The 13984-nt window shown below is 35.6% G+C and overlaps 1 protein-coding gene and 1 long non-coding RNA gene across 2 annotated transcripts in view; one reads left to right on the top strand and one right to left on the bottom strand.

The window, feature by feature from the left end:
- The window catches only part of LOC127988041 (uncharacterized), a 94371-nt gene that overhangs the window by 74483 nt on the left and 5904 nt on the right, over positions 1-13984 (bottom strand). The window lies entirely within an intron of this gene.
- Positions 4355-12956, top strand: LOC127988045 (uncharacterized). The gene is made up of 4 exons (XR_008161496.1): positions 4355-4384; positions 11625-11738; positions 11817-12143; positions 12696-12956. It is a non-coding gene; the product is annotated as an uncharacterized LOC127988045 (long non-coding RNA).

Here is a 13984-nt window from a genome sequence, read left to right as displayed (position 1 = left end):
AAATCTCTTTTGAAACTTCTGTTCAATTTAACTTTAACATTAACCATGACACATGGTTAATGTGTCATAGAAGAAACCAAAACAAAATGTCACTAGAAATTACTGAGTAAAAAATTATTTTATCCCTGCTAGGCTTATTTTTTTGTAGAATCATGTTCTACACCCTAAAGATATCAAGATGTTTGTGTTTAATTATTGTTTAGTTTGTTACATAAATATACTGTTATGTTACTTGTGCATGTATTGCATTAAAAAAAAAAAAACATGATGAAAAACAGCATGATTCTGAAATAGCTGCTATCCCTAGAATGTACTGATTGTACAAATGCTTGAACCTAATTACATTTGATTCTGATAATTTTATGAAGAAATAGATGCTGTCTGTCTGCATGGTGCTGCTTTTACAAAGTGTCTCTAAATGGTCTGATAAAATACTATTTAGGAATTTTTAGTGTAGCCACTTTTTACGGTGGCCCAGTAGTACACACCACTACGAAATCGCCACAACACAACACACAGGACTAATTTAATGGCTTTTCATTGTGTTGTGTTGTGGCATGAAAGCTGAATGTCCATGGTCACCAGGCCTTATGATGGAAGTAAAAGGGGGGTCTGGGTGAAAAGGTGAATCTTTTGGACCAATGAAAATACCCTCTCCTGGGTGATGGGATTACCTATTTTGGCCAAGCAGGATGTCTGGTAGTTGTCTTAGCCTCCTTATCTGGTAGCACTGGACTTTTTTGTATTAGTTCATTGGCATCCAATCAAATTGTAGCAAACCATTCTCCACTATTGTAGTTAGAGGTGGCTCATTGAACTGGACCTCCTGAAAAGTCTCCTTGTTTGCTGGTGCACTACACAAATACTGTATGTTCACATTTCAGCAAAGCATGCAGATTTGCATCTAAAAACTTGCTTCCATGACATGGTGTCCAAAAATGTAAATCAGCTATATCATCACATGATCAAGGCTTGCTTAAAAGCTGTGAAAATGTTAGTCTTTCCATAACAAAAAGGATCTGATGTCAGATCTTTGTGCTGTGGTAGGCAGGCTATACTGAGTTTGTTTTAGGGCAGCTATAAAAAGCCAGGCATCTTATGCATTTTATCAAATTACAAAATCTCTAAAACAAATTTTTCAATAACTTGAAAGATTCAGAACCATGGACAGTGACAATTCTGCAAGACTGTAAATATTAATCAGTGAGCATGGATTATAATATTAAGTGAGTTTTATGTTAGATGAATACTGAAAACAACAAACATAAAACAGAATAATATACCTTTTTATAATTCAACACCTGGACAACGTGTTCTATACATCATTATAATGATCACAACTCTGTATCACACAAAACTACAAAAACAGAAATGATAAGACAAGAAAACCTGGATGGCAGTTTGTTTTGTAAACTCCTTATGAGGATTTCCAACTAGTTTGATAGCAGTCGGTCACTCCTTTTAAAAGCTTTTGTTGTGGATGATGTGTGATTGAGAAAAAAAACAACTACAACACATGGCTACTACAACTAGAACATAAAAGGCAAAGATACGAACATTGAAGAGTAGTCTGCTCTATAGGGTGAAATAAACAATTTTACAACTCGTTCTGGAGCACTACGACCCTTCTTTCTAAAGCTACTGAAGTGAATCATGTGTCAATGGAGAAACCCATACAAAATGTCAGTAATAGGTATAGAACATATAAAGCAAAAACATGTACAATAAAGGTTTGTAGCATGGTCTTTGAGACTAAATAAAGATTTTATCATCTTCCTTGGATGACTTGATCTATTTTTTCCAGACCTATTAAACTGTGTAAAGTGTCAATGAAGGTACCAATGCAACATGTTGGGAGCATAAATTGACCATATAAAGCAATAACTCGTACAGTAATGAGTAGTAGTATGTTCTTTCAATTTAGCTAAACATTTTACAGTTTGTCCCAGAAGAACGAGTCTGTTTATTTCAGACCTACTGAACTGTGTAATGTGTCAGTGATGGAAACCATTGTATCATATAGTTGTAATAGAACATATAAAGCAAATAACTGTCAACTGAAGAGTTCTTCAGGTTAAAACAAACATAATCCACCGTGCACTGTAACAGTCCACAGAGCCTTTTAAAAGCCATTGAACTGAATAATTTAGCATTTAGGAAACCAATGCAACAGGTTATGAGTAGTTATTGACCATATAAAGCAAATGATTGCGAAATAAAGACTTAAAGTATGTTAATTAGGGCCAAATTAAGGTTTTCCACCATGTTCTAGAACAGTCCATCGAGCCTTTTGAAAGCGAATGAACTGGATGATAGAAGAATCAAATGCAACACACTTGCAGTTTCAAATGTACACATAGAGCAAATAATAGTACATTCAAAAGCTGCAGTGTGTTATTTGCCAACGTTTTTTTTACTAAAACAAGGAAGAATAATTCATGACGAGTGAAAATGTTTATTTAAAACAAAATCCAGGTTTAGAGTGCAGCAGCGCAATGCACATGAGTTCCTTATGTGACGGGATGGTAAGGTGGATAGAAACTAATAACCAAAATTAACAAAGTTCACTGTAGCCATCTACGCCACCTCAGGACTTTCACCCAAGGATATATATATACACTTACAGGTTTGTTCTACCCAGAGAGGACTGAGACAGTTCTGTCAATTAAAATCAATTTTTATTCCATGTTCTTAAAAGCAATTCACTGATAAATACCTTCCGGACAGTTACCTCTTAATTACCATCATATATTTTATATAGAAGGTATTGTAAATCAACAAGGGAAAAAATAAATATATATAAAAAAATAAAACTGCAGGGGAAACCCAGATTGCCAAGGACACTGACAGAAGAAAAAGAAAAGAATCCCCTAGCCCACCCAGTGAGCAATCACCGCAACCACACTAGTGCTCCACACTGAAAGACATTGTAAAACTCACACTCAAGCGTGTTTAACACTCCACTCGGACCCAAAGTACTACAAAAGTTATAAATCTCAAATGAAAAAAATTATATATACAAGATACCTGGGGCAATTAGCATATACAACTGCTGGCAGAGGTTTGTACAATTGCTCACCAACAAATATCTGGGCTCAAAATTATCAAGAAAATACAAATGATATATGAAAACAAAAAACAAAACACAGATCCACAAACAATTTCCCACATGGGACAAGAGTACCAAAAATAATAATAATAATAATAATAATAATAATAAACAAATTTACAATGCCTCCGATTAAGAACTGGAAACAAGCTGTTAGGCACGTCCCCTCGACCTGCACACACACACGCACATACATACATACACACATACATACATACATACTCTCAGCCATGAGAATTAAGCATTTAAAACAAAACGTAAAACAGTGCACCACAAAGGGGTCATACTGACATATCTATTAATTTATTTGCAACGCTGCTTTTATTTTGCATTTCAGTCTAGTTTGAGCCTGCGCTTCATTTTTCTGCACATCTCGCTTTGTGGCATTATTTTGACATGGGGGTGAAGTCAAGAGACAGGGGCGTGTACAACATGCCTCTCTGGAAGTGACGTTATCGGCCCGAGACGCAGCTCACTGATCCAGGTACTGTCATGATGAGCAGATGCTTGTGCACATATCAATCTCATCTGCAAAATTTTAGTCACACTATCCCCTCCCAATGCAATAGGCTCGTCCCCAAGTCATACTGAAGCCATCTCATAATCTTGTGTCCACCCAGGTGGACGTCGCTCTCATACTGGACGCTGCAACTTTGACTGGTGCATCACCACTGTAGAGCCATTCTGTAGTCCATCCTGCTCCTTCTCTTGTATGTCAGGCTCTTGGACAGGTCGCTGTGTAGGGCCGGCAGCCACTGATACGGATCCTTCTCTTGGTCCTTCCAAATAACGAGGGAGCTATTAAATGTATTTTCAAATATAAGTTATGTCTGTGATGGACAAGCTGCATTTTTAGCTGCCAATACTTAGTGTTATGTGTCACATCCTTCAGAAATAATTTTAAACGCTTATGTTAGTCATCTAAACTAAAATATATTGTTTGTGAAAGATATTTCCTATGTACATTTAATATTTCAAATTTAATCACACAAAAGCAGGAAGTGAAAATTGGGTCTAAATTTCAAATCAAGCTCATCTGAAGGTTGCACGATTGTGAATCATGATGGAGCCTTTATTTTCAGACACACACAATGGAACTGAGTTGCGTAATTTTTCCTAAAAACACATTTGTCTTAGACTAAACAAATTATTAAAAATAATGGTGCTTCACGATGCCAGATCAGCCTTTTTTAGCTAAATAGTTCCACAAAGTGAAACTTTCTGTTTCACATTAGGTTCTTTGTGGCGAAAGAAGGTTCTTCAGATTATAGAAAGGTAAGAAAGGGATGGTTCTTTAAAGAACCTTTGACTGAATGGTTCTATGTGGAACCAAAAATTATTCTACTATGGCAACGAACCTTTTAAGCACCAAATTTTTTTATAAGTGTAAGTTTAGCTTAATTCTGTGTATAAAACCGCTTCTTGTTGATTTATCACTGTTTCCTTCAAATGATCGAAATACGAGCTCTACACTGATTTTGAGTGGCTTTATTCTGTAACCACTACTCAAGAAATATGTTTGCTTTTAACATTTTATTAACATATTTATTTAATCACTCGTAGAGTCCCGTTTACCTCAGTGAGGCTCATCAAATGGTGGTTCTTGTATCAGCAGATAGATGGCGCCCTTCCCACGTAAAACTGATGTTTGTTAAACTTATACTTTCTACTGAGAAGACTTTACTGTGTCATTAAATCACCAATAACTTAATGAAACCTTATCAAAACTAATTAAAATAATTCGCTAACACTGAAAATCATCTTCATGTAGATTATTAGTACTTTTGTCTGTCAGCAGTCCTTGTGAGAATCGTTCCCGGTTACTTAACTGTAACCTTGTTCCCTGAGAAAGCGGAACAAGATGCTGCGTTGCTCAGCACATTGGGAAATGTGTTATTCGTGACCAGCTATGAATAATGTGTGTAACACGTCGATAGAATTGACCCGGTGGTAATATAGCCTCGGTTGATGACGTCATCGGGGCACGCGTCCACAACACGGGGCTATAAATAGATACGCCACAGGTGCATCCACAGGAATTTTTGTCTGAAGAGCAGTCCTGGGACATATTCAGTATGGTAGCACTAAGAATGGTATTAATAACATCCGGCGAAAGCCCTGTGTTCCTCAGTTGGTACCCTTCAGGGGCCAAACATGAAGATTCCACAGGTCAGGCCTGGGATGGAATATCGTGCCCCCTGCCTGAGACAGAAGGCCCCTCCTCTCCGGAATCGCCATGGCGAGCCGTCGAGGAGAGATATTATCCCCAAGAACCATACTCTGTTCGGCCAAAGTGGTGCTATAAGCAAGAGGCAAGACTTTTGTTGGTGAACTCAGGCTAGGACTTCCGGGGAGCAGGGAGACTGGAGGAAACTCATACAGGTGCATTTTGAGCCATGTGTGCGCCATTGATAGTGTCATGGAATGTAACCTGGTGTTGTATCCTGTATCCTATCTGTACTGTGCTCAATACCCACGCAGAAATGCCCGGCAGCAGTTCCACGCTGCCAGACTCTCTGAGAGTGGTACCAAGTTGGATGTTCCGTGTCCTGAATGATGGCAGGAAACACTGGAACATCCAACATCTTGCTGGAAAACCACCGCCCCCCGAAGCACAAGAAGTGGCGAGGATGGAGGGGTTTTGTGAGGGTAATGGGAATGGGCGAATGCTCCCTTTTGTGCCTAGAGCCACAAGCTCTGTGCCCTGAATCGGCGGACCAGCAGGGGAAGACCGTACTAGCTGCTCTAGAGACCTCCGTAGAGTTAGTGAGCCTCTTAGCACCGCTAGTTCCCGGGGCGATAACTAAGAGAAACGCTTGCTGGAGATCATTGCGCCCTGAAACACTGGCAGGGTTGGCAGTACAGTCTCCTGAGGACACTGAGGAGAGACAGGTACTGTGTAATATGGTGCCAATGGCCCCTCCCCATGAGACAAATTCATGTCTCGACGAAGCTCAGCAACTGCTTCCTCGTGTGCCCAGAGCCACTAGCTAGGTTTTGTTTCAACACAAGGGTGATTTATTTATTGACATTTTCCATCATTTACATGAGCAAGCTGTATTGGCTCATTTATAAGACTTTGTCATAACAATATTTTTGTTATGTGATTGTTTTCTTAAGTCACATTTTGGCCTAACCCATTCATCAGTTAAAAAATCTCTGTAGTTTGACACGTGTGGCTGATAAAACACCACAATATTCAACAACACTCCAGTCCATCTGCTAATGTCTTGTGAAATGAAAAGCTGATTTGATTCAAAATAGTTTAAAAGTTGTGAATGGTGATGGTGCAGTGGATAAGACACATGCCGTTGGTCGGAGAGACCTGGGTTCGAATCCACTGGTTGATACCAATGTGTCCCTGAGCAAGACACGTAACCTCTAGTGCGACATCTGACATGTATCGCAATTGTAAGTTGCTTTGGATAAAAGCGTCAGCTAAATGAATAAATGTAAATTTAATGGCTTATCACTTTTGACCAATAGGTGGCACTGTTTTCAAATCAATGTGGTATTTTCTGGATGAGGTGACAATGGCAAAAGCATATTTCAAAGCTTTGCAGAGATACTGCTTCAGAGTCATTTCGGCATTATGCCTAGACTTTGTTGTTTCATCTATTGACACAAAATGCATAACTAGTTGTCAGCATACTCAAATTTGACTCAAAATTGGTGACAATCAGATAAACGATCTAGGAGTTCAAAAAGTAGGTTTTTAAGAAAAATCTAAATGGTGGACAGAAAGTTCAGTCTATGTCCCTTTAAGACAAGTCATGTCACTCGGCGGCAATATTTGAACTTCTGGGTATTTTATAGGCCTTGGTTCGGTTGACTATATGGTATAATTGGTATCTTTGTTCTTGGAGTGACCCAAGGAATATTTGAGACCTGTTTCATTACAATAGGCCAATGTATTGAAATGTTATTAGCATTTTTAGAAATTTCATTATTATTGGCTAAGGAATGTTTTTTCACTTTTGACCACAGATGGCGCTGTCACCAAACTGATGTGGCGTGGTTAGTGTGAGGTGTCAATATGTCAAAGCTTTTAAATGTCACTGAGTTAAATTTTTGTGAAAATCAGAGCAACATCCTAGGAGGAGTTCGAAAAAGTAAGTTCTTCATCAAATAATGGGAAAATAACAGAAAATGACATCATATAGTGTAACATCACAATGATTGGTATGAAGCACAAAACTATGAGAGACTTCTGACATTGCGAGTTATTTTTCAGCTCTGTCTGATTGTGATCTCAAGCAGCTTGTTCTGAATAGAAAATGCAAGAGTTTAGTGTTTGGAAATAGCAAACACGTCAATTTTGCATTGACCTCTGCTAAAAATAAAGGTTAAAATACAAAATGAATGCAATATGTAGAAGATAACTTTGGATAATTCATAACAACAGATCATACACACTTACCAATGATGTAAAGTCTGGTGCCTTCGCTGATCTGTAGAGTTTATGTTTAGTTTTGCACAGTAATATACTCCTAATTAATTAATAGTTACGTTGGTCCCACTTTATATTAGGTGGTCTTAACTACTATGTACTTACATAAAGAAAAATAAGTACAATGTACTTATTGTGTTCATATTGTATTGTAAAACACTTTTGCTGCTATTGAGGTGGGATGGGGTAAGGTTAGGGAGAGGGTTGGAGGTATGGGTAAGTTTAAGGGTGGGTTAAGGTGTAAAGTATGGGTCAATAGTGTAATTATAAATGTTATTACAGAAATTAAATACAGATGTAATTACATGTAGTTTTTTTTTTATATAAGTACAATGTAAAAACATGTATGTACACAATAAGTACATTGTACTAAATTATTAATTAAAATGTAAGTATATAGTAGTTAAGGCCACTTAATATAAAGTGGGTCCATTACGTTCCTAATAAAATCAGCTTAAAGTCTGTGATTAATGTTTGTCTTTCAGTCTTTGGTCTTGTACATAAGATGGACAACTTACTGTTATTAATGTATTTAAGGGATGTAGTGGAATTACAGTTAAACCCTAGAGGGAGAACTAAAGACCGAATTCTACACACTTCCAAAGACTGTAGAAAATGAGTAAGAGAAGCCATCCTCGAAGTAGATTTATTGCACAAGAAAACTTTATTTGAAATCTTACATGACATTTTAATTTCAGATTTCAGTCATTTTTATTACAAACAGGCAAAAGCAAATCCTGTTTTAAAGTCCTTGAAAAAAAAGTTTTTTATCACAATTCTGATAGCAAACAGTGATAAATCACCACAATCTCTCAGTATGAAGGTGTTTCATACACAGAGTTTGACTGAACTTCAGGATCTGTCGGTGGATCTGAGGAGAAACAGTGCTGCTGATCTGAACAGATCTTACTCCTCTCTAATGCTCACTGACGTTCACCTAAACAATAATACAACAATAATGATCATTTAAACAAATTAAGCAGATTTCTTATAATTGTTTAATAGAAATAAATTTTATTAATAATAACTAAAAAATAATGTTGATATTTTAATAATAATCAGATGTATTGACAGTGATGTACAGGCTTTGTACATCACCGTCCATTAATGTATCGCTTAAACTGGGCATTCATTCTTGCCACTGAGATTGCAAAACAGTTTTGCCTAAATAATAATAATAATAATTATAATAATTGCATTTTATCACTTACCAGCGGTGTGCAGTCTGATCCCATCACTGATCTGTAGAGCAAAGCCTGGTTTTATACAGTAATAATGTCCTAAATCATCAACGCTGACATTATCGATTACTAAACGGCTTCGGTCTCCTTCTGAATATCTCTCACGGAATTTTTCATCGTAATATTCAGTCTTTTTTTCTGATCCAAAGGTTCGCAGAATCATCTCTGGACGAGCTGGTAGTTTCATTACGAACCAGATAACGCCTTTTAATCTGTACTCACAGGCTAAAGTCACATTGTGTCCTAAAATCACCTGCTGATCAGTTAAAGCTTCTGTGGACTGACTCCACACACACAGACCTGAAGAAACAGAAAACAGATGATTGAGATCATCTGATCATGACAGAATCACACTCAATCACACAGAAATAAACTTACAGAGCAGAGACAGCAGCAGTGTCTTCATTCTTCAGCTTGTTGAACTGTGTTCAGGTTAAACTTGTGTTCAGGTTGAAGTTTATAGTGTCTCTTAGAGGAAGTGCTACTGCTGAGCTGCAGAAAAGATCAAATGAACCAAATGACTCAGTGACATGAAGCAAGTCCAACCTGATCCTTTTACTGTAAGTGATGCACAAATCAGGATCAAATATACATAATAGCTATTTTAATTAACAAAAACAAAAAAACAAAAAATTCTAATACAGGACAAAATAAGTTTGGAGAAACAGCTGTATAGGACGCATCATTTTCTGCAGCTTCATCAAATTATGTTAAAAATAACTTTCTGGTTGTGATTTCTGCTCATTCCAGACCAAATAAACAGGTACATGAGGGACAAAACTATAATACAAATAAATAAAAGCAATCATCTGTAGGCTGCAGGTATTGAGTTTTACTTCAGTGGAAATTGAAATTGTTAAAATATTATAAAATGTAAAAGCTTTTCAAATGTAAAAAAAAAAAAAGTGTTCCTGTAGCTCAAGTGGTAGAGCATTGCATTAGGTTGGGGATTCGAATCCCAGGGAACACGTTAGAAGAAAATTGTTAACCTGAATGCATTGTAAGTCGCTTTGGATAAAAGCGTCTGCTAAATCCATAAATTTAATTTAATTTTTTTATTTAATTTTAATTTAAATGTATTTATAACTTTTACCCTATTATTATTAGCCTATCATGTGATGTTTTGTTGCTGTCATGAGGTTTTAGGTTCTTATGTGTAAATGACGATGACATGCTTAGTCCGAGACACATTTTATGAGGAAGTGATGCAATTCAGTTCCATTAAGTAGTGGATTTTGGATGATTCAGTTTCCCTAAACACTTGTGTAACCTCCAGATATGGACACACAATCTTCACTTCCTGTTTGCTGTGCAGACCAGATTTCATCAGATACCAAAAAAGAGCATGTCAGCTGTTCACGATTTAATGACTAAAATAATCTTTCTTTATTTTTATGGGATGATATCACAAATACAAAGACCATTGTTGGGGAAAGTTACTTTTGAAAGTAATGCATAACAATGTTGCATTACTCCATAAAAAGTTTAACTTTTACTTTTTATGGAAAGTAATGCATTAATTTATTCTGCATCACTTTTTGTCACCTGGGCTAGGCTTGCTTATTCATTAAAAAAACAAAAAACAAAAAAAAAAACAAGAGTTTTGGCAACTGTAAAGGCGCTTCTACACCACTGTTTCAGGCTGAAGGAGATGCTTTTGGTCTCGCTGACTCCCAACTTCTGTCAAAATGCAGGGAGCAACATGAACACTTAAGGAAGCCTTCTTAACATAGGTCTACTTTTAACACTGAAGACCTCCAGTTTCATTTTTAATAAATACAGTCGATAACTAGCTGCTGCGTTTAAATGAAGCAAGAGTCTGCTGTAAGATACGAGAAACACAAAAGACAAGTCAAAATTATTACAATTTAAAAATATAAGTTATGTCTGTGATGGGAAAGCTGAATTTTTTGCAGCCTTAAAGTCTTGAGTGTCACATCCTTCAGAAATTATTCGAATGTTTATGTTAGTCCTCTAAACTAAAATATATTGTTTTTGAAAGATATTTCCTATTTAATATTTCACAAAAAAGGAAGTGAAAATTGTGTCTAAATTTCAAATCAAGCTTATCTGAAGGTTGCACGGTTGTGAAACATGATGGATCCTTTATTTTCAGACACAATGGATTGTGTAATTTTTCCTAAAAAGAGATTTGTCTTAAACTAAATACACTTTTAAAAATAAAGGTTCTTCACGATGCCATAGAAGAGCATTTTCTGTCTAAATTGTTCCATAAAGAACCTTTAACATCTTCTTCAGATTATAAATCAGTGAGAAAGAGATGGTTCTTTAAAGAACTTTTGACTGAATGGTTCTCTGTGGAACCAAAAATGGTTCTACTATGGCATCGCATGGATTTTTATGAGTGTAATAAAAAAATGAATATCTCTTATTTAATGTTCTCTTTTAAGCCTCTGATTTATTTATAAAGTGCATTAAGAAGGGTTGAATTCAGTTTTCTATAATAATAATAAAATATAATCACCATTTCCATAACACTTCCAAACGAAATTTTACTGAAGTAAAACGTTTTATAATATAATATCTGTCGCCTGTAGATGATCAGTTTTATCTCTCTGCTCTGGACTGAGTGAAGACATTATGACATACACCCATTTCCAAAAGAAAAAAAGTATATTTTAGAAACTTTATTTGTTTTAGATCTTTAAATAAAATAGCAATTCTGAACTGATTGTGAATGGAAGGTAAGATGTATATTTGATCCTGATTTCTTTTCTGAAGGATGCATCACTTACAGTAAAAGGATCAGGTTGGACTTGCTTCATGTCACTGAGTCATTTGGTTCATTTGATCTTTTCTGCAGCTCAGCAGTAGCACTTCCTCTAAGAGACACTATAAACTTCAACCTGAACACAAGTTTAACCTGAACACAGTTCAACAAGCTGAAGAATGAAGACACTGCTGCTGTCTCTGCTCTGTAAGTTTATTTCTGTGTGATTGAGTGTGATTCTGTCATGATCAGATGATCTCAATCATCTGTTTTCTGTTTCTTCAGGTCTGTGTGTGTGGAGTCAGTCCACAGAAGCTTTAACTGATCAGCAGGTGATTTTAGGACACAATGTGACTTTAGCCTGTGAGTTTAAATGTAAAGCCGCTATATGGTTTTTGATGAAACTGCCAGCTCGTCCAATGATGATAATGCGAACATTCGGATCTGAAGAGACTGATTATTATGATGAAAAATACCGGAACAAATATTTAGAGGGAGACAGGAGCGAAATGATAATCAATAATGTCAGTGTTGATGATTTGGGAATTTATTACTGTATAAAAGCAGGCTGGGCTTTAAAGATCAGTGACGGTATCAGACTGCACACCGCTGGTAAGTGATAAACTGCTGTACGTTTTTGACCCTGGAGCACAAAACCTGTAGCACGGGTCCAAATGATACATTTTTATTTTATACCAAAAATCAATAGGATATTAAGTAAAGATCATGTTCTATGAATATATTATGTAAATTTCCTACCATAAATATATTGAAATAATAATATAATAAAATAAAATAAATAAAATAAAATAATTTTAATTATTAATTTAATTTTTTATTAGTTATATGTTATAAGTTATAAGAACTTCATTTGGACAACTTTAAAGTTGATTTTTTTCAACAACAACAAAAAGATTTTCAAATTTCCAGATTTTTATTGTCCTAACAAACCATACATTAATGGAAAGCTTATTTATTCAGATTTCAAATGATTTTATATTATGTATTATTATCCTTATGACTGGTTTTGTGGTCCAGGGTCACATTTATACAAATATAACTGAGATCTAATGTCAAGAACAAATTTTAGTAAGCCAAGCAATGAATGTGTCTTTATTAACATAAATAAGCTATTAATATATATTTTTTCTATCATTGATGTAGAAGTCTGACATGAACTTCAGTGAGTATGACTGAGGAATAACATCCATTAAGACCAGCAGCACTGACAGATCCTGAATATCTACAAGTTCAGTCAAACTCTGTGTATAAAACCACTTCTTACTGAGAGATTGTGTTGATTTATCGCTGTTTGCTTCAAAAGATCAGAACTGAGAGATGCTTGTAATGAAATTATAATTCCCAAAGACTTTTAAAAAATGATTTGCTCTTGTCTGATCATAATAAAACATTTGCTGAAACGTTTGCTTTAAACCTTTTTATTGATAAAACTCTTCAGAGTTTACCTCAGTGAGGCTCAACAAATGTTGGTTCTTGTTTCAGCAGATAGATGGCGCCCTTCCCTCGTAAAGCTGATGTCTGTTAAACTTATACTGAGAAGACTTTAATGTCATTAAATCACAGATGACTTAATTAAACCCTATCAAAACAGAAAAATTAATTCGCTAACACTGAAAATCATCTTAATGTAGATTATTATTTATTTTGTCTGTCAGCGGTCCTTCTGAGAATCTATTTGTAACTGTTTTAAGAAGTGTCTGGTCATTGTTTCATTGATCATTATGAAGGAGGAATCATTAACCGGTCACGTCATACACAAAACTCTACTGACCATTCATTTCTCCTTTTGTGTTTAACAGAAGAAAGTCATGTGGTTTTTGTATCAACAACAAAAGGGTGATTTATTTAGGTCTACTTATTGCCTTTTTTATTTGCATAATTATTTACATGATACCTGAGTCAAGCATGTTGTATGGGCTCATTTATACGACTTTATCATAAGAAAAACAAAGATAAACTATACTGAAAATAAAATATTGAGAATTTTGCGTCACATACATGTTTAGGTAGCTATCAAACATCATTCAATACAACAAACAACAGTCAAGCCAACCATTTTCACTCACAACAAAATATACTTCTATAAGACTAAATTAGATGATTTACTCTTGATTATAATTGTCTAGGTTTTGTCTATGGCTTTTGAAAAGGAACCAAAGTGTTGCTGGTCAGGAGAAACAGACGAAACTCCACTTCAGAAAACTACAAAACAAAAGAGAAATGAGTTTCTAATGTTCATGTAGAAAGATTAGATTCTCTAAACACATTCAGATCTGAATAAGAGTGTCGCACCTCTTCATCATTTGTGCTGTAAAGCTGCTCCAGTTCTTCATCTTGATATTGTTGGTGTCTTTTTTTTACACGCTTGGAGTTTGATCTGGAATAGGCCTTAAACAGAACCAATATTTATATATCAAGTAATACAAAATAAT

Source organism: Carassius gibelio, chromosome B22 (genome assembly GCF_023724105.1).
Source record: "Carassius gibelio isolate Cgi1373 ecotype wild population from Czech Republic chromosome B22, carGib1.2-hapl.c, whole genome shotgun sequence".
In the NCBI taxonomy this organism is placed as follows: Eukaryota; Metazoa; Chordata; class Actinopteri; order Cypriniformes; family Cyprinidae; genus Carassius; species Carassius gibelio.
The sequence above is the reverse complement of the archived record's forward strand: the minus strand, read 5'-3'. Positions and strand labels throughout refer to the sequence as shown.